Source organism: Pristis pectinata, chromosome 2 (genome assembly GCF_009764475.1).
Source record: "Pristis pectinata isolate sPriPec2 chromosome 2, sPriPec2.1.pri, whole genome shotgun sequence".
Taxonomy (NCBI): domain Eukaryota; kingdom Metazoa; phylum Chordata; class Chondrichthyes; order Rhinopristiformes; family Pristidae; genus Pristis; species Pristis pectinata.
This window is the reverse complement of record NC_067406.1, coordinates 132791112-132812778: the sequence shown is the minus strand read 5'-3', so window position 1 is coordinate 132812778 and position 21667 is coordinate 132791112. Positions and strand designations below refer to the sequence as shown.

At 42.3% G+C, this 21667-nt stretch overlaps 1 long non-coding RNA gene across 1 annotated transcript in view; it reads right to left on the bottom strand.

Moving 5' to 3' along the window:
- Positions 1-1797: 1797 nt before the first annotated feature.
- Positions 1798-21667, bottom strand: part of LOC127580512 (uncharacterized) — a 37958-nt gene continuing 18088 nt past the window's right edge. The window contains exons 2-3 of the long non-coding RNA XR_007957833.1: positions 4703-4773; positions 1798-1832 (exon numbers count right to left, since the gene is read on the bottom strand). This is a non-coding gene — a long non-coding RNA (uncharacterized LOC127580512). The remainder of the gene's footprint in view (positions 1833-4702; positions 4774-21667) is intronic.

The window sequence follows — 21667 nt, the reverse complement described above, 5'->3', positions numbered from 1 at the left end:
CCTGTATAATTGCCTGTCTTTAATAGTGTACAATGTTCTATGTTCAAGGCTCTATTTCCATGTAAGTCAATGCAATATTTAAAAGTGACACTCTTGCATGGTCAGATGCCAGCTTTCTCCCAAGTGTTTAATTATATGCACAGTACATGAAAGATTAGTTTCAACTATTCTGCAACTGAAATATGCAGTTATTCAAATGGATGAATCAGCATAATCATCTATCGGTTCTTTTCAATGACATGGGCATTACCAGACTTGTAGAGATAACATGCAACATCATAGATCAGGACATTCCTGTCATTCCTGTGCAAATTGGCATGTGTCTTATTATTGACCAGATTATCATATTAAATCGTAACATCACCATCATCGTGGTCATGAAGGCTAAATGATGCAATATTTTCTCAAGCTACATTAATTCCATCATCAAACATATTCTACCAAAATAGTTCTGTGGTACAACTCTAGTGCAGATGAATGATATTTATTTTTGAAAGCAATAATTCAAACTTCACAACAAATATGATTTTGTACCTTACCCTGAGAAGAAGCAATTAAAACCACCATCTGAAAGTAAATGGGGTTGTCTTTAGAGTGCTCTGATATTGATGAATCTCTTAATTGCACTTACACTAAGTGCATGCAGCCCAGAGATTGGCGGAATGCCTTGCAGACTATAATGAATCTGATTGATGTGACAATTTTCTTTAAGTGAGCCCCTTTGAGCAGCTAAGTGTGCATTTTTGAGTTGCAACAAATTAGTTATGATACCAGCTGCTGCACAATATCATTGCCCTGCAACTTTGTGAGGCTTTGCAGATCAGATCAAATTTATTTGATGCTTTAGATGCAATATAACTAATTTTATGAAGACTTGGTTATAATGCTCGCAAATTCACAGAACAAGCTAAAATGTATTCAGACTTTAAAGAAATTGGTTCCTGGTCATAATGTCATTAACAATACCAATATTTCATTCAGAAGCAACACACAAAATGCTTGAGGAACTCAGCGGGTCAGGCAGCATCTGTGGAGGGAAATGGATAGTTGACGTTTCAGATCGAGACCTTTCATTGTGTCACCAACATTTTATTGCTGATTACTCAAGTAAACTCTATGGCTTGCTATATAATTACAACTGAAGGCAATTGTCTTTTATTCATTCATCGTAAATGGATATTACTGGAAAAGCCAACATTTCTTACCCAACCCCCTGGTCTATTTCACAAGCCACTTAAGAGTTAGGGTGTGTCTGGAGTCATATATAGTCCAGACAGGGTGAGGGCAGCAGCTTTCCTTTCTAGTAAGGCATTACTGAACTAAATGGATTTTATTGCAATCCAGTAGCTTTAAAGTCACCATAACTATCAGAAATATTTTAGTTCAGATTTATTTGAGTTTAAATTTCCTTTAGAAGATATTCAAACTTGGATCCCCATGATCAATAGTCTAGGGACATAGACACTAGTCCAATAACTTAATCACTCTGCTTTCATGACCACACTGGAGTTCAGTGCTCACGTTATGGATAGGAGTAAGGACTGAAAGTCTCCTTCCCTGAAGGGGAATTGGTGAAACTGATTCCTATTTCCAAACTGACATATTAAAGAAAAAACTGAATATGAATTCTTCAACTGCCATGAGGCAATTTGAATTTGCATTCTCAGGATCATTAGTCCAATAACTTACCCGCTAAATTACAGTATCCATCTCAGTTTTAATGTTTAGAAGACCTTATGATAAAGTTAGCCGGACTTTAAGAGGTGGGCATTCAGGTACTCAAGGATGTGATTTCTCCACAGGTGGATAGTTCTTTCCTCTTCTCCACAAGGCTTAAAAGTTGTCAGTGTATAAAAGAACAAAAAAAAACATTAAACTAGGATCAGGGTAGGCCACTCAGCCCCTCAAACAGACTTGCCATTCAGTATGATCATGTCTGTTCTGCCCAAGACCTCATGTCCTCTCCTGCACCAGTTCCACACAGCCCTCAATTCCCTGATCGTTCAAAAGTTTATCAACTCCCTCTTTAAATACTTCCAACTATCTAACCTCCACAACCCACCAGGTTACTGATTTCCAGAGATTCACCACCCTCTGTCAGGAGAAGTTCCTACACACCCTGTGGTGTTGAACAAAACCCTCTTGATTTCTTACTTGTGAATAGTTGTACAAATGTAATTGTAAAGCATGGTGGGAAGCTTGACTGAAATGAAGTCCCCCCTTCATGTGGACTTCCAAATCCCATCTCCAGTGTCCTCTCATAAACACCCCGACCCTTTGAACACAGAGTCCTCATGCCAGGCCACAATCTCCAACCACCTCTTCACAAGGTGTCAAATAAAAATTGGCCAACACATCCCCATCTCCCAGCCCTGCACAGATCACCATATTTTCCTTCACATGTCTTGGGTAGTGCAGAGGAAAACAATTAACAGCAATTCAGTGATGCCTGGGACCTTGGACACAGTGGGCTACTGAAGGCTGGTGAGATGGGCCCCATGATTGAAACAGCTGTGAACCCAGCACTACCACCTTCAAACCATAACCCAGTTAAGCAGCAATCTCTCACTTCATCATTTCATTGAGCACAGAGTAACATAGCACAGAAACAGGCCCTTCGGCCCATCATGTCCATGCCAAGTATCTGTCTATACTAATCCCATTTACTAGTACTTGATTCATTGCCTTCTATGCCGTGGCAATTCAAGTACTCACCCAGGTACTTTTTACAGCAGTGTGCTGTTTGGCAACTTTCCAGTTAATCAATTTATTTTAACTACAACAATGTTCCAAATATAACCTAACTGCATAATTATTAAAGAGAATTACTAAAAATACTGAATCAAATTAATACCATTTTGGAAAGCAAACATCGATCTTTATAAGGAACTGATTGGTTTAGGCAATAAGCAGATTAAATGATTTTACTGTATTGATCAGGATGTCACTGGGAGTATTTGTCTGTCCTTGACATGAAAGGTAGGGCAACAAAAGATTTTATTGATGAAGAAATCAGAGCAGATTTTGTTTCTGTCTTACTAGGAAATAGGAGAATTTGAACTAAGCTAACAGTTTTCAAACTAATTTCACAATTAATAAAACTGGCCCAGCCAAATTGTTCACTAAGATAAGTTTCAAAAAGCTACAGGCACATTGGTGAATGTGTAGAGTAAGTAGAGCTTTGATGCAGAGCAATTCCACAAGAAAACAAGCAATCTGCTGGAGGAATTCAGGGGGTCTGTTGGGGGGGAGGTGGAGGAACTGTCACTGTTTCAGGTTGAAGCCCTGCATCAGGACTGAGAGTGGAGAAGAGAGTGGTCTTCTGCCCTTCCCCACCCCCAGAGATGCTGTTGTTCCTCCAGCAGATTGTTTGGTATTGATATTGGTTTATTATTGTCACTTGCACCAAGGTACAGTGAAAAACTTGTCTTGCATACCGCTCATACAGATCAATTCATTACACAGTGCATTGAGGTAGTACAGAGTAAAAACAATAACAGAATACAGAGTAAAGTGTCACAGCTACAGGGAAGCGCATTGCAGTTAGACAATAAGGTGCAAGGTCAAACAAGGTAGGTTGTGAGGTCAAGAGTCCATCTCATCGTATAAGGGAACCATTCAATAGTCTTATCACCTTGGGATAGAAACTGTCCTTGAGCCTGGTGGTATGTGCCCTCAGGCTCCTGTATCTTCTACTTGATGGGAGAGGGGAGAAAAGAGAATGACCCGGGTGGGTGGGGTCTTTGATGATGCTGGCTGCTTCACCAAGGCAGCGAGAGGTATAAACAGAGTCCATGGAGGGGAGACTGGTTTCTGTGAAGCACTGGGCTGTGTCCACATCTCTCTGCAGTTTCTTGCGGTCCTGGGCAGAGCAGTTGCCATATCAATTCGTGATGCATCCAGATAGGATGCTTTCTATCGTGCATCGATAAAAATTGGTGAGGGTCAAAGGGGACATGCCAAATTTCCCCTGAGGAAGTCTCCTGAGGAAGTAGAGGCACTGGTGATGTTTCTTGGCCATGGCGTCTACGTGGTTGGACCAGGACAGGCTACTGGTGATGTTCACTCCTAGGAACTTGAAGCTCTCAACCCTCTCAACCTCAGCACCATTAATGTAGACGGGTGCATGTACAGCGCCCCCTTTCCTGAAGTCAATGACCAGCTCTTTTGTTTTGCTGACATTGAGGGAAAGGTTGTTGTCATGACACCATGTCACTAAGCTCTCTATCTCCTTCCTGTACTCCGACTCATCATTATTTGAGAATCGGCCTATTACGGTGGTATCATCTGCAAACTTGTAGATGGAGTTAGAGCAGAATCTGTCCACACAGTCATGAGTGTATAGGGAGTAGAGTAGAGGGCTGAGGACGCAGCCTTGTGGGGCACCAGTGTTGAGAATAATGGTGCTGGAGGTGTTGCTGCCTATCCTCACTGATCGTGGTCTGTTGGTCAGAAAATCAAGGATCCAGTTGCAGAGGTTTGTTGTTCCAGGTTCCAACATCTGCAGTCTCTTGTGTCTCCAATTCCATAAACAGTAACGAGTGAAACAAGTTATAAAGTCATAGAGATGTACAGTATGGAAAAAGGCCCTTCAGCCCAACCAATCCATGCTGACCAAGAGTCCCATCAAAGCTTGTCCCATTTGCCCGTGTTTGGCCCATATCCCTCAAAACCTTTCGTATCTATGTATCTGTCCAAGTACCTTTTAAATGTTGATGATGTACCTGCCTCAATCACTTGTCTGGCAGCTCATTCCATATACCAGGAATTAACCTAAAAGAAGTCCTGAAATTACACAATTGGATTCTAATGAGCAGACGCATAAAGTACACACCTAGAGGAGGCGTAGAAAGATAAAGCACGGAAACAGGCCCTTTGGCCCATCGAGTCCACACCAACCATCAACTGCACATTTACACTAACCCTACATTAATACCATTTTCTCTTTATTTCTCCATTAAAATGCTCATACTAAAATTCTCGTCATTCTCCCTAATCGCTCCCCAGATTCTACCACTCACCTACACTCTAGAGACAGCTTGCAGTTGTCAGTTAACCTACTAACCAACACGCCATTTTTGACGTGGGAGAAAACCTGCGCAGTCACAGAGAGAACACGCAACCTTCACACAGACAGGACCGGGGGTCAGGATTGAACCCAGGTCACTGGCACTGTGAGCCAGCAGCTCTGCTCAATGGGCCACTGTGCCACCTACCACTTTTTCAAGAAATATCATTTGACACACTTTGCTTCTGCAGGTGGTAATGAGAACAGGGATTGAGATTTGTCAGAAGAAAGTCTGGCCTATTGGACCAAATGTCCTTTTCCTAAACTTTCCTTCCTTCCCAAGGAATGTATTTACTGAGCAGCAGCATTTAGCAGCAGGTGTACATTTTTCACCATGGTTAGTTACTGCATTAAAACATTGAGAATTTTAGTATGAGCATTTTAACTAGTTGGATGGGAATGCTGTTAATTAGAAATATATTTTATGTTCCATGCCTTGTTAGAAACTTAAACAAGCACAAAGCATTTGGATGAGAGATAACCCTGTTCTCACTGAGTCCTACTCAGTGTGAGCAGGTTAACAATGGAGTGCAGTGCCAAGGGTGCATCGCTACACTACAGCCCCATCTTCTCTCTCACACAAACATAAGAGATCCCACACTAATATTCGAAGAAGAACAGGAAAGTCCTCCTGGCTTTATAGAACACCATTTGGTCCTCAAATAAAACCATGAAAGCAGCTCACCTTTTCTTATTTATAGAGAATGGTTTATGAAAATTTGATAGTTTAATAAAAACAAATTTGCTGTTTTATTAATTTACAAAACCACCAAGTCCACACTTCACATAAAGTGCTGGAGGAACTCAGCAGGTCAGGCAGCATCCATGGAGGGAAATAACGGTCAACGTTTTGGGCTGAGACCCTTCACCAGTCCTGATGAAGGGTCTCAGCCCGAAACGTTGACTGTTTGTTTCCCTCCATGGATGCTGCCTGACCTGCTGAGTTCCTCCAGCACCTTTTGTGTATTGTTCCAGATTCCAGCATCTGTAGAATTTTTTGTGTGTCCATCCACACTTCAAAGGGTCTGAGGCTCTTTAGAATTTCCTGAGCTAGTAAAAGATTTTATATAAATGTATGTTGTTTAATTCCTGTCTTTATCTTCTTTTCACCAAATGTCTTCCTGCACTTTATTTAGAACTCAGTCAAAATTGTACCTAACATAGGACCAAACCAGAGCTATAATATTAAACATTGCACTTTCATGTTAAACCTTGTTTTATGCGAATGTATAAATTATTCTGATTTCTGTTCCACTCGTCTAGTTTTGAGTTATATTTAAAGCTTAATATATCATTTCTTTCCTGTTGGAAAAATGCGAAGGAGAATAGAAATGACACTGGGTTAACTGGAGTTATTCAGCTTTGCAAAGAAGTGAATTGAGTTTTGTATTGCCAGGAGAAATAATTCAGTACTTTAGATTTGATTACCATGGTAGGTCAAATTGAAAACTGTCAAGCGTACATTATGCAGGCTGCTCTGACATCAATAAACAAATTTCATTCCTTTAGTTTAATATTTCTCCTTAAACAGTTCAATCCTTCTTTCCAGGCTTTCAAAATATACAATGCATGGCTAAATGACCACATCGCAAGCTTTATTTCTGACACCAGTTGTCTTCTGTTGTGTTTCCTTTCACTGGAATTTTGAAGATGCATGCAAAGTATGTGACACAGCACACATTTTATATTTCCAGTTTCATAATATCAATAGCATTAATTACTATTCCACATCTACAAAATAGAGTCCTGTGTGTGTATGATATATATGGAAGTACTTATATCTGAGGTGTGCATGGATATTTGTCCACGTATGTGTATAAGTGTGCTTATGCATGCACTTGTATATGGGAGTTGCTAGCTTTGTGTATGCATACTGTATGTGTTCAAATTGTATCATTGACCATATGCATTTGTTTATGTATGTGTTATCATATATGTATATTTGTGCATGTTTGTACGTGTACAATTTACATTCATGTTTTCTTGTGGAGGAAGATGGAGTGGAGGTGAGACAAACTGGCCTTCCTGTTCCGAGCTAACAGGAAAATTGTCAGATCGTTAATTATGTCTATTTCTGATAAGTTACAATACTCCACAGCCAAGATATTCTAGATTCACAGGCACAGTGAATAACACAACACAGAAGGGGGCTCTGTGCCAGCCCTTGAACGCAATGCATCCATTTCTCGTGCCTTTGCTCTCACCCCGTCTCCTCGGGACAGAACAAGGATGGGATTCTCCTGGCCCTCACCTTCCACCCCACCATCCTTTGCACCTATGCTCAGTTTGCAGTGGAAGTCCTGAGCTTCTCATTGCCTGCCACTTTAATTCTCCAATGCACTCCCACTCTGACCGATCAGTCTGTGGCCTCCTGCACTGTTACCGTGGGGCCCAACGCAAGCCTGAGGGACAGCACCTCATCTTCTGTCTGGGCACGTCGCAGCTTTCAGCACTTAATATTGAAGTCCACAACTGAAGGTGACTTGATTTCTCAGTCTGTATCAGCCATCTATCTGTGATATTGGCTCAGCGTGTTGTTTTTACTTTTGTTTCTCTGGGAGTGGAAAGACATGCCCAGCCTGACCTGCCGGGGTATGTCTTCCTGCTCGTCATTTGCAATTCTACATTCATATGTCTTATGTTCTTTTGTCTATGTTCTCACTCTCTAAGTGCTCCTGTTCACGTCATTGATCAGATTAACCTTGTTTACAGCTTATCCCCTTGGTCACCCTAGTTTTATCCTATCAGTGGACATCCCCCTACCCACCCTCCTGCAGCTTAACAATCTTCTTCTCCTCTCTCCTTCCCAGGTCTGATGAAGGGTCTTCGACCTGAAATACTAACTCTGTTTTTTCTTCCCCACAGATGCAGCCTGACTTGAGTATTTCCAGCATTTTCTGTCTTTGTTTTGGATTTCCAGCATCATTTTTTTGATTGTAATCAAAACTCATCTGTTCCACTTATTCTTCCAGGGAAGGAAGTCTACAGTCCTTAATTGTTCTGGTCTATGTGTATCCAGACCAATGACACTGTACTGCTACTGCAAAACAATGAATTTCATGTCATCTAAGCCCGTGATAGTACATCTGATTCTAATTCTGGCAATGTAGATAACTCTTAACTAACTTCATTTCAAAGGCAATGAGAGATGTCAACAAGTGCTTATTCTGCCAGTGATGCCCCTGTATAAATTCCCCTGTTATGTTCATTTATTGTAGTCCTGAAAATTTCTCCCTGTCAAAACTACCTCTTGAGAGTTTCTGCTGCATCTGCCTCCACTTCCCTGTCAGGCAGTGCATTCCAGAGTTTAACTGGAAAGGCTGAGAAAGATTGTCTTAGTGATAATAACAATCTCCTTCAATTTCTTAGTTGGAACAGAGGACACGTGTTGTGAGAAATCCACATGGCTGTCACATGACAGTAATGACAATGACCCCCGCTGACTGGAGGACAACATTGCTCCTCTGATCGGAAGTGATACTACTGTCAATCAAGGTGCAGCTCCACCCACCCCTCAGGTGTGGGAGTACCTTGTGCCTCTGAACTTGCCTGACCAGTACCCTTTGTCTCTGAACCTGCCTGACTATTGGCTGTGGCAGGAACCTTTGTCTTGGACTCCCACACCATTGGCTCATTTAAATCACGACAGTGAGGCTCCACCCAGCCTCCTAGCACCATAAAAAGGGCTGCATCCACTAGCCCTTCCTCTTTTGATGACCCCAGGAGTAGTGAGACAAACGCTGCAGAGATCATTGGTAAGAGTGCACGACCACATGGTCAGGGAGCGTTTTCACTCAGACTCAGGAGCTTTAAGGGCCAATGCTAGTGTGGGACAGGCATTGAAGTGTTATATCCTGAAGTTGTACATTTTATTGCGTGCTTGTGAGTATCAGTGTGTGTGTGTGAGCGTATTTTACCCCAGTTGTGATTTCCCTCTCGTGTTCGTGGTATCCTGTGCGTGAGTGAGCGTGTGTCTGTTCCCATCCATTCTGTCCCGCGTTGCCTTTGTGATTAAACTAGTTTTTGGTCTACAAAGCTCGTGTTCGGAGTCCTTGATCCTTAAGATGGAAAAGAACAATTTCACACAACAGCATGCACCTTGCAAACTTTCACAGGGTCTAAGGTGGGGCTGTGAAGGTTTGTGGTTTGTATGAGAAACACAACCAACTGTTTCCCACACAAAGGAGGAGGTTGCACATACTAGAGAAACAAAGGACTGCAGATGCTGGAATCTAGATGAAAGACATGATGATGCTGGAGGAACCCAGCAGGCCAGGCAGCATCCGTGGAGAAAAGCAGGCAGTCAACGTTCTGGGTCAGGACCCTTCTTCAGGATTGAAGATGGGAAAAGGGGAAGCCCAATATATAGGAGGGAAAAGCAGAGCAGTGATAGGTGGACAAAAGAGAGGAGGCAGGGTGGGCACAAGGTGGTGATAGGTAAATGCAGGTAAGAGGTAGTGATAGGCAGGTGCAGGGGAGGAGAAGAGAGCAGATCCACTGGGGGATGGGTCAAGGGTAAGGAGGGAAAGGAAAAAAAGACAGAAAAAAGTGATAGGCTAGGAAAGGAAGAGAGGAAGCATGGTGCAGAGGGGCTGTTGTGGGGAAGATGGGTGGGGATTACTGAAAGTGGGAGAATTCAATATTCATGCCTTTAGGCTGCCAGGTTCCAAGATGGAAAATGAGGTGCAGTGCCTCCAGTTTGCGCTCTATGCCCTTCTCATTCACGCACCCATCTGGATGCCCCTTAAACATTGTTCCTGTTCCTGCCTCCACCACCTCCATTGGCAGCTCATTCCTGCTCAGTCTAGGTACCAACTACTCTTACCAGAGGATACAGAATTACGATGATTTTCAAGTAGAACCAGCGGAAAGATAAGGCAATGTGTTTCCTTAAGGACTGATTTGTTCTGAAATGTACAACTTGAAAGGTTGGAACTTGGAAGGAGATTCAATAATAACTTTCAGAAGGGAATTGGATCTATATTAGGGAAGGAAATATCTACAGGAGTGTGCGTGAAAATGTAAGGGTAGACTAATTGGATAGCTGTGTCAGTGAGTCAGAACAGAGACAACAGTCCACATGGCCTCCCTCTCTGTGCTGCATAATGCAGGAACCCTTCAGCTGTGCATTGCAAGGCAGTTATTTGTGCTCTAAAATTTTTTACAGAAACTGATATCATTAACAAGAAGTTACAGCCTGCAGTGCAAACTGCTGTCACCTCCACTGCCATCACTTCAGTTTCCGTTTTCTCAGTCTGAGTCCTAATTTTCACTTCTTTCCCCACCTGAGAGGACCGACAGAGCAGCAATTGAGCTCCAGGTTAACAAATAGTTAGAAATTGTTCTCAGATTCTGAAACTATATTTGATATATTTCTCACACTGAGGTAAGCTTTCAGCTTTTTTACTTAAGAAATAGAATGTCATCATTATGAATGTACAAATGACTAAAAAGACATAAGAATCTTATTGGAATCTCAGTCACAACTCACTGCAGTGGGCACAATGGCTGTTATGCCATTGTGTCACTGCACTGGGATACCATTAGGAGATCCTGGCAAGAGGTGGCTACAGTTATGCTGTCATGGAGTCATACAGCATGAAAAGAGGCTCTTCAGCCTATTGGGTCCACACTGGTCACAAGCACACATTTTATACTACTCCTGGTTGCCTTTCACACGCACACGCACGCGCACACACGCACACACACAATTATCAGATACCATCAGCTTCAGGCCCTTTGTCACTTCCACCTTTCACCACCCCCCGCCCCCCCCCCCAGCCACTCTCCCCTCCATCTGCCAATCACCCTTCCCTGCCTGGATCCACCTATGACCTGCCAGCTCTTGCTCCGCCCCTTCCCTCCACCCTTTTACACCAGCTATCTCCCTTCTATCTTTCAGTCCAGCTGGGAGGGTCTTGACCCAAATAACAACAGTTCATTTCCCTCCATAGATGCTGCCTGGCCTGCTGAATTCCTCCAGCCTTTGTGTTGCATAACGAAAAGGTAGTTGATGTCTTCAGCTTAGGCGAAGGGTGGCAAGGAATAGGTCACCTAAGTGGGAGAGGAACCCTTGCAAGTTCATTGTTTTATCAGGTTGAAGATAGCCTTTGGCCTTCTTATGGATAGAGGTGTTCTAAAGGTCCAAAGCTCGGGACAGGCTGGTGGCACAGCCACCGGAGCTGCTGCCTCAGCTTCAGGGAACTGGGTTCAACCTGGTCACTGGTGCTGTCTGTGTGGAGTTTGCACATCCGCCCTGTGACCTTGTGGGTTTTCTATGCGTCCCTCCTGTCTCCTTCCACATTCCAAAGACCTGCGGGTCGGTAGGTGAATGGGCCGTTGTAAATTGCCTCTCGTGTGTGTGAATGGTAGAATCTAGGGGGAGTTAACGGGAATGTGGGGAGAATAAAATGAATGTGTATTAGTGTTGGATTAGTGTAAATGGGTTCAAAATGAATGGCACAGACTCAGTATGAGGACTTAATTTTCAAACCAAGTTCTATGCACTAAGGAAGGTTTGAAAATTGAAAAAGAGTATTGTGTTCAGTTCTGATCGCCTCATTATTGGAAGGATGTGGAAGCTTTAGAGAGGGTGCAGAGGAAATTTATCAGGATGTTGCCTAGATTGGAGAGCATGTCTTATGAGGATAGGCTGAGCGAGCTAGGGCTTTTCTCTTTGGTGTGAAGGAGGATGAGAGGTGATTTGATAGAGGGGTACAAGATGATAGGAGGCATAGATTGAGTGGACAGTCAGACTTTTTCCCAGGGCAACAATGGCTAACAGAAGGGGACATAATTTTAAGGTGATTGGAGGAAGGTATAAGGGGGATGTCAGGGGTAAGTTTTTTTTACACAGAGGTGGGTGCGTGGAACGCATTGCCTGCAGAGGTTGTGGGGCAGATACATTAGGGACATTTAAGAGACTCTTAGATATACATATGAATGATAGAGAAATGGGGGCTATGTGGGAGGGAAGGGTTAGATAGATATTAGAGCAGGATAAAATGTCGGCACAACATCGTGGGCTGAAGGGCCTGTACTGCGCTGTTATGTTCTATGTTCTAACCTGAACTGATACAAGCAAATCCTGGAAATTCTCAGCACTCCAGGCAGCAGCTGAGGTGGGACAGCTTAGCTCAGAAGAAGCCTATCTCCACAGATGCACCTTGAGCACTTCCAGAATTTTCTACTTTCAATCCGCTTAATTTTTCCATTTCTTTGAGCTCATTATCTTTTGGCTCAGGGGAAGAAAATCTAAATGTCAAAATCTTACGATAACAGCATTTTAACTTTCTGGTTATGCTGTAATGCCTCTTTATTGCCTGAGTCCTTCTTGGTGTCAAATATCAAACCTGCAAGATGAACTGACCTTTCGGCTTAACTACAGTGGCAGAAAACGATGAGCTGGCCTTAAAGTATTGAAATTTATGGTTTTGATGTAAATGTTAATGGCAGCAATAGGGAACATTGGAAATCTGACAGCATTTGGGAGGCCACTATGGTATTTGTCAGCGAGATCCACTTGTCACAATTTTGCCACAAGTGAGGCAAAAGGAGAGGGAGATTTCAGGTGTGTGGAGACACAAGACTGCAGATGCTCAAATCTGAAGCAACAAACGAGCTGCTGGAGGAAATCAGCGGGTCGAGCAGCATCTGTGAGGGGAAGCGGACAGACAATATTTCAGATCGAGACCCTACATCTGGACTGAAAGGGTAGAGGGGAGATAGCTGATATAAAGAGGTGAGGGGAAGGGGTGGGTCAAGAGCTGGCAAGTGATAGGTGGATCCAGGTGAGGAAGGTGAGACTTTTTCCCAGGGCGACAATGGCTAACATGAAGGGACATAAATTTAAGGTGAATGGAGGAAGGTATAAGGGGGATGTCAGGGGTAAGTTTTTTTTTCACACAGAGTGGTGGGTGCATGGAACGCACTGCCTGCAGAGGTTGTGGGGGCAGATACACTATGGACATTTAAGAGACTCTTAGATAGACACATGAATGATAGAGAAATGGGGGGGCTATGTGGGAGGGAAGGGTTAGATCGATTTTAGATCAGGATAAAATGTCGGCACAACATTGTGGGCCGAAGGGCCTGTACTGTGCTGTAGTGTTCTATGTTCTAGGAAGGGTTGATTGGCAGATGGAGTCAGGCGGGGGAGGGAAGGGTGAAGATCCAGATAGGTGAATTGTTTCTCCTCTCCTGTGAAGTAGGGGCTCTGTAGCTGCCGATTAACTTTTCTGAAACTGAAACGAGATTTTCATATGGAGCATCAGTGCCCCCCACTGTCTGTAGCCGTTTAAATACTCGATAATCCATTCCCACGCCTGCCTTTTAACCAATAGTATTGAGACCCCTTCAACAAGAAAAAAACAGGTACTCTCCTCAATTCCTTTACTAATAGATAAAAATCAAATTTTTGCCGGCATGAATAACTTAACCCCAGAGGAAATAATAAAAATATACCCACTGCAAAATAAGAGCCTATTTATTAAAGTATTATAACCTCCACACATATTCAGAGGACAATGGTACATTTTATTATATTTTTTTAAATTGCATTTAATTAAGAGAAACAGCTATACTCATACAAGTGTTGAAGCTCTGGGGAGAAAGGGGTTTCTGTGGACTATTGTGCACTGCTAGTTACTTCCAATTTATTAGACCTAAATCACAGTCTCAAAAACTTATTACACACATAATTAGCCCAAAGGAAACAAGTATTCATCACATATGCAAGAGCCCATTAAATTCACTGGTCTCAGTTTGGGGAGATTTACTGAAATGATAGTCTCAAGCAGTAGTCACCAACACTGAGCAAATCCTGCTATATCATCCCCACTTGACGTTGAAAAGAGTGCTAAATTGTCAGTGGTCATTCAAGATTTTCCAGCATTTTTCATTTTCTGTTTTTATATCAGATTGCTTCAGTTTTTCTTATGCTACCTGTATAATCTGGCCTGTTGAACATGTACCACAGCCTTGCCATTAACTGCATATTACACAGAATAGTGCTGGTAATTGCTCCCATTTCAATGAACCCTTTCAGAGGTACTCCCTCTGTTTTACACACCTCTCCCCCACCTTCCATCCTCCTGAAGATAAATTCCTCTTTCTCTCTTTCTCAGTTCTGACAGAGCCTCAGATCTGAAATGCTAATTGTTCCTCTTTCCACAGATGCTGTTTGCCTTGCAGAGTCTTCCCAGCATTTTCTGTTGTTTAGTTTAGCTCTTCAGTATTTATTTTGATTTTCATTTAATGTATTTGGTATTCTGATTGGGAATTTTGAGTTAAAAATTCAAGAAGAACACAGTTGACCAACTGCCCATTATATGACAGGCATGAACTTTAATTCCATTGAAGACAATTAATTAAATATGGGCATTTAGCAGGTAGTCAGGCCAATACTATCTATTTTGGCCACTGTCTAAGTTGAATTTGTACTGAAATAATAGCTTGCTATTTTGTTGTCATTCTAGGTATGAAGTGAATGGCTTGCCTTGTACAATGGGAACAAAACCTGCTTTATAAAACATTCTGCAATGTTATCAGACGAATGTAAATGACATACAAATTCTATTATCAATCTGCTGTTGTGCGACGGGCAATCAGGAGAAATAAACAGTCTGCTGGAGGAACTCAACGGGTCAGACAACATCTGTGGGGGGAGAGCAATTGTCAACGATTCAGGTCAAAACCCGAGATCAGGACTGAGTGTGGAGAGGGAAGATGGCCAATATAAAGAGGACAGAGGGCTTGGTGAGACAGGGGCCTGTAGGTGATTGGTGGACCAAGGAGGGGTGAAGGATGATGGGCAGATGAAGCCAGGCAGGGGAAGGGGAGGGGTGGAGTTGGGAGACAGAGGCAGGTGGATGATATGTGGAGGCAGGCAAAAAAGGGAGATGGATCTAGGTTGGGGAGGAGAGGGTGAAGGTGGAGATAGCTGTTGGAGGGTGATAAGATGGAACACAAAGGACTATCAGTGCTGGAATATGAGAAGTAAGGAAGATGATAAAGGGAACCATTTAATGTATTATAACCTCCACACATATTCAGAGGACAATGGTACATTTTGTTATATTTTTTTAAATTGTATTTAATTAAGAGAAACAGCTATACTCATACAAGTGTTGAGGCTCTGGGGAGAAAGGGGTTTCTGTGGACTATTGTGTACTGCTAGTTACTTCCGATTTATTATGAGATCTAAATCTGCCTACCAGGTAGGCAGACGGAACCAGAATGGGGAAAGGGGGGATATAGTGGGTAAAATATGTGGGTAGTAAATGGGTGGAACCAGAAGGGGAGCGGGACAAAAATGGTTGTGGGGGATGGAGGGGGGGATCGAAAAGGGGACAAAAATAAGAAGACCAGAGGTAGAAAAGGAGAGAGAGGGGCGGTGGGATCAGGAGAAGTGTGTATGCATCACTGCATGCTGGTTTGCTGGGTGCTGACAGGACTGCAAGCATTTCGCAGAGAATAAAAGTGAAAAGGACACAAAAATATTTAAAAGAAATGTTATTGATCTTTACAACGAAGGCAAATCTGAAAGGTCAAAACAAGACAAAGACTATTACAAAACTGACAACATCAATAATTAGCTGCAAACAGGAAGGAATAACAAATAAAAACAAGCAAGACAGTAGCTGTAGAGAAAATGGAAACTTCAATAAAGTTCACAGTGAAGCCTGGACCCTTGTGTTAAATTCATCGTTTGCCACATGTGTTAAATATGCTTTGGAATGTCGGCCAACAATTATTCACCTGGTGATCAGCACTCTCACACATTTAGTGCCAACAGTCAGGGATAAAACTCTCCCCAAGTAGCAGACAAATGAGTCATTTTCTGGATTAGAGTCTACAGCTATTAACATCTAAAGAAGGAAGGTTGCTTACTCCCAAGTTATGGTTACAGTAGGAAAGTATCCTTCACTGTTGCAGACATTAGAATTGCTGCTTGAGCATCCTGGAACATCATATACTGTACCCTTCCTTGATAATTTTCCTGTAATATCACAGAGTTGTCAGGAACTATGACTGCAGTTCAGGCCTTTCTTTATAATCTCCTTGGTCTATTCAATAATGTTCTAATTCAAGATCAAATTATCGGGTATTTTGAACTACAAACATACGTAATGGGCAGAAAAGGTCTAGCTAGTCCGTGATGCCTGCCCCACTCTCTAGATGACTGGAACATTATAATTTGCTATGCCCCATCACCACTTATTACTTTTATGGCCATGTCATCTCCTGGGAGAAACAAAGCAATGGAGAATCACCCAGTGCCAGTAAGAGGGAAAAAGTTCCTATCCAACCCTCCCAAAGTGATCAAAGCAGGTCCAGGAGTCCTTATGGATCATTCAATATCTCCAAAATCTTTTACTTTCTATATAATTTGATCTCAACCCAAATCAAGAACAGCCCCAGCTCTCTCATTAAGGGTACTGAAAGGTAAATCAAAGAGAAACAGCATGGACATATTGAAGGTAAAGCACATTTTCTTTTTCAAATGTGACGGATTGGATAGATGAAGGGCGTGGCGTTTATGGATTTGCAGAAGGCATTTGATGCTCCTTTTAAGAAGTTTGTCAGTGAAACTCGGGTACGTGATACCAGAGGGTGTTGCAACTGGAGGAAAATAGGGTCAAGGATCAGGGTATTGTGAGTTATGGTCAGTTGGTGTTGTGTAGACTGGAGGAAGTTGTAAGTGACATACCTGTACCTGTGCTGAGTCCACTTTTGTTCTCCGTGCATACTAATACATGAACTTGGGCACAGAGAATATAGCCTTACCAATGAGGATAAACATAGGAGGCTTGGTCAACACAGGGGGAGAATGTGAACAGAGATAGTGTGATACATTATATGCGAGAAATATGGACTGCGAATGTGTAAGGAAAAAATATCACCAAGTGTGTGAATGGTCAAAGAGTTACAAGTTCAATTATATCTTTTCACTAGAGCAGATAAGCTGGAAGGAGATTCAACAGAGGTCATTGGTAATTGGCAATTGGTTTGTTATTGTCACACGTACCGAGATACAGTGAAAATCTCTGGTTTGCATGCCATCCATACAGATCATTTCAAAACATAAGTACATCAAGGTAGTACAAAGGGAAAAGAAATGACAGAATGCAGAATATCATGTTACAGTTACAGAGAAAGTGCAGTGCAGGTAGACAATAGGGTGCAAGGGCCACGATGAAGTTGAGATCAAAAGTTCATCTTTATTGTACAAGAGATCCATTCAAGAGTCTTATAACAGCAGGGTAGAAGCTGCCCTCGAGCCTGGTGGTGCTTGTTTTCAAGCTGTTGTATCTTCTGCGCAATGGAAGGGAGTAGAAGACCGGATGATCGGGGTGGGAGGGGTCTTTGATTATGTTGGCTGCTTTTCCAAGGCAACGGGAAGTGTAGACAGTCCATGGAGGGGAGGCTGGATTTGTGTGATGGACTGAGCTATGTCCACAACTCCCTGCAATTTCTTGCAGTCTTGAGCAGAGCAGTTGCCATGCCAAGCTGTTTATAAGATAATGAAATGGAGTGAATTAATGAAGAAATGAATGGAGAAAAAGCACTTGGTCAATGGTGGTGGGGGAGAGGGCAGTTTAACTCTTTACAAAGGGGGTTAAGTTCTTTGGTAGACAATATTGGTTCTTTTAAGGGAGAATCGAGTGAATATTTGCAGCTGAAAAAGATGCAGGGGTCCAAGGTCAGACCTGGGTTGGTTTTACCTTGATCTTATACAGTGTTGTCACAGGATTGATGAGCTAAATGACTTAATTCAATGGTGCGAACCATGTTTCTTTGACTGTGATAGGATGCTAGAATCATGAGAACTACCATGGTAACACATTGGTGTGAATACCTCTGTTACCATGGTTGCAGTTATGTACGGTAATGCAGTGGTTACATTATGAAAGTGTCAATCCAGAGGTCTGGACAAACGATCGTGAGACGGAAAATTCAAGTCCCACAATAACACAATTGAATTTCTAATTCAGTCAAGGAACACTATCTCCTGTAAGTCACAGCACATCCTGGCTTTCTTTATGCTTGGATCAATATCATAGAAGTCCTTATTTAATGCACAAGTTAAAAGAAAAAGCCAGATATTTCAGTATAAATAGAGGTGTGCAATAAATGTCAAACCTGCCAATGTCTTTCAAACCCTAATGACAACTTAGAGTTTGATAGAGGAACTCATTTGGCTGCTGACAGCTTTCCGACTGATTCGATTGACTGGAATTGTCATGTTTTCTGTTGGTTCGAGGCAATGTCAGTGTCAAACTCTCAGTACACTAAGTGGAAGAAAAGAGAAGTCTCCCCATTATCCTAACCAATGTTGATTTCACAACCAATAAAACAAATCCTTTAGACCGATACCTGATTGGTACTTGTGGGATGCTGCCAGCTGTAATCAGATGGTCTGGCTTTTAAAAAGGAGGTTATTGACTACAAAGTACTTGGGACAACTTGAAGTAGTGAAAGGCACAACCTAATGCACATGCACCTTACATTTTCAATCATTTCATCAATTGTTTATCATGACACAACATTTCCAAGTATTTTGGGAATCATCACCAAATATAACCTCCACCAGAAATGAGTCTCCGCAGATCAGAATATCTGAACAAAATGTTTAGAACAGAGGTGTGGCTAGGTTTAATTTCACAGATGTGAACAGCCTTTAATTCGGTCTTTGCTATCCACCTTTGGCTGAATGAGTCATGCAGAGCTCAGAAAACTATACGTTTTCACTGTTACGATGAAGAGTCAGGCACCCTGCAATCCAATCTGCCAGAAGTTATTTACGTGATCAAATCAGAGTACGAGTGAAAGATGAAAGGTAAACACACCAACCCTGGATCCACGGTTGCAGCTGAAACAGACAAAAGAATTCTTCAAGGAAATAATAGCAAGCTTAGAGAAGTGCCAGATTGCTAATTGTGGGAAGAAAATAATATGGTCAGATATGACCTTCAGACAAGTAAAAGAGAATTACTGACTTTGTACTACAGTCACCTTCATAAAAGCACACTGACATTAGCTTCCCAACTCCTCTGCTGCCCCAGGCTTACAACATCTACTAACTCTTTAATCCAAGATAGAATTAGCTTCAGTAGATGTTTGAAAGCATTGATTTTTCTTCAGTATGATCTTGCCAATTCTATGTTTTGTTCTCCGGACATTATTGTACGCATTGGCAAAACTAGCCACTGGGAATCAAAAACAAAAGTAGAAAATACTGAAAATGCTCAACAGCTGTGGAGGGAGAAATGGAGATTTGCTTCAAGTTGTTTAGCTTTGATACATGAGAAGGCTGATTCACTGCGATCTTTTTTTGGCCAGAGATTCTGAGTAAATTTTCCACCTCAGCCTCTTCTCGGGACTGTACTATCTTACAAACTAGTCTTCAGCTAATTCGCTCCACCTCATTCAACATCACAAAATGGTTGAGTGCATTGTCATGAGCAAAAGCTATGGGTCTGTGAGCATTGAGGCAGCAGAGCTGAATATTTGAGCTCAAGCCACACTGCACTGGCCCATTTGCATCTTCCAACCTCAAGTAAAAGGCAAGACAAATCCAGTTTTGGCCTCCAGCTGGTCATCATCTCCGAATCATCAGCTTGGCTATGGAAGGTACTTTTGACCATTCCATTGAGAATCTTTTCAACAATACATACTCTTCACTGCTTGTTTGGGTTCCATTAGGACTATTAGAAGTAATTGGTAATTGGTAGGCACGGTAGTGTAGTGGTCAGCGTAACGCTATTACAGCACCAGCGACCCAGGTTCAATTCCAGCCGCTGTCTGTAAGGAGTTTGTACATTCTCCCCGTGTCTGCGTGGGTTTCCTCCGGGTGCTCCGGTTTCCTCCCACATTCCAAAGATGTATGGGTTAGGAAGTTGTGGGCATGCTATGTTGGTGCCAGAAGCGTGGTGACACTTGCGGGCTGCCCCCAGAACACTCTATGCGAAAGATGTATTTCACTGTGTGTTTCGATGTACATGTGACAAATAGATATCTCATCTTATTGTCATATGTATCAAGATACAGTGAAAAACTTTGTTCTGCATGCCATCCATACAGATCATTTTACAGCATAAGTACATAGAAGTAGTACAAAGGGAAAGGCAATAACAGAGTGCAGAATATAGGGTTACAGTTACCATTACCGAGAAAGTGTAGTGTAGATAGACAAATGAGGTGCAAGGGCCATGACGAGCTAGAATGAGAGATCACGAGTTTATCTTTATTGTACTAGAGATTCATTCAAGAGTCTTATAACAGCAGGATAGAAGCTGTCCTCAACTCTGGTGGTGTGTGTATCTTCTGGCCAATGGAAGAGGGGAGAAGAGAGAATGACTGTGGTTGGAGGGGTCTTTGACTATGTTGGCTGCTTTCCTGAGGCAGCGGGACATGTAGACAAAGTTAATGGAGGGGAGGCTGGTTTTCTTGATGGACTGAGCTGTGTTCACAATTCTCTGCAATTTCTTGTGGTCTTGTAGAAGCAGGAGTAGTCCGTATAGTCCCCTGAGCCTCCATCATCGCTCAATAAGATTAGGGTTTATCTGAACCAGGCCTATACTTTATGTTTCAGCTCAGTCTCCATAATCTTTGATGATCAATTCACGACAGGCTTGGACTAAGTATGGACAAAAGAGCTGAATTCCAGAGATAAGATGAAAGTGGCATCGAGATGACATTTGACTGAGTGTGGCATCAGAAATTCCTGGCAAGTGTTAATGTTATTTGGAAACAAGGGATAATTCTCTGTTGGCCACAGTTAAATTTAGCACAGAAGAGGATTCTTGTGGTTGTTGGTAATTCAATGGTAGGTATCCAGTCAACTGTTTGTAGTCAACATTTTAAATCAGAAACATACCAAGGAGAATCTCCCCCAAAGCAGCATAATAATAGCAGCTTGTGTGGCCTGTGTTAGTTTTTGGACATACAAATGACTTGCTGTTGTGAAAAAAAACTTGCTTTTTAATAGCATTTTCCACAATCCCAGGACTTCCAAGTAATTTGACGTTGTGATGTATGGAAATACATTCACCAATATGTGGCTGGTGATATCCCAATGATTCTAATGAGGTAAGGACCAGGTAGTCCATTGTTGTTGGTTGACCTTTGCTTTATAGACCTAAGGGATCATTGCATCCAGCTCAGGGGCAAACAGAGCCTTACTTTAATTCAGTGACATCAATGGAAAATGCCACCACTGAGCGTCCATCCCTAATTGCCCTGTGGCAGCTAATGGTCTACCGTGTTGGTTGGTCTGGAGTCACATGGAGTAAGACTGGGAAAGGATGGCAGATTTCCTTCCCAGAGGGATATAGGGGAACCAGATGAGTTTTTACAATAGTAAGATAGTTTTATAGTTGCCATTACTAAAAATAGTTTTAATTCCGGATTCATTTAACAATTTGAACTTAAGTTCGCCAGCTATGGAAGTAGTCATGAGAAATCTGAAATCTAGCTTCACCTCAGTACTGTGCTGTAATGTCTGCCAGGATGATGGGCTGAAATCAGGATTGAACCCCCAACCTTTTGGCTATTCAATGAAACATTGACTAATGTATTTCAGACCATTGCCTGTCA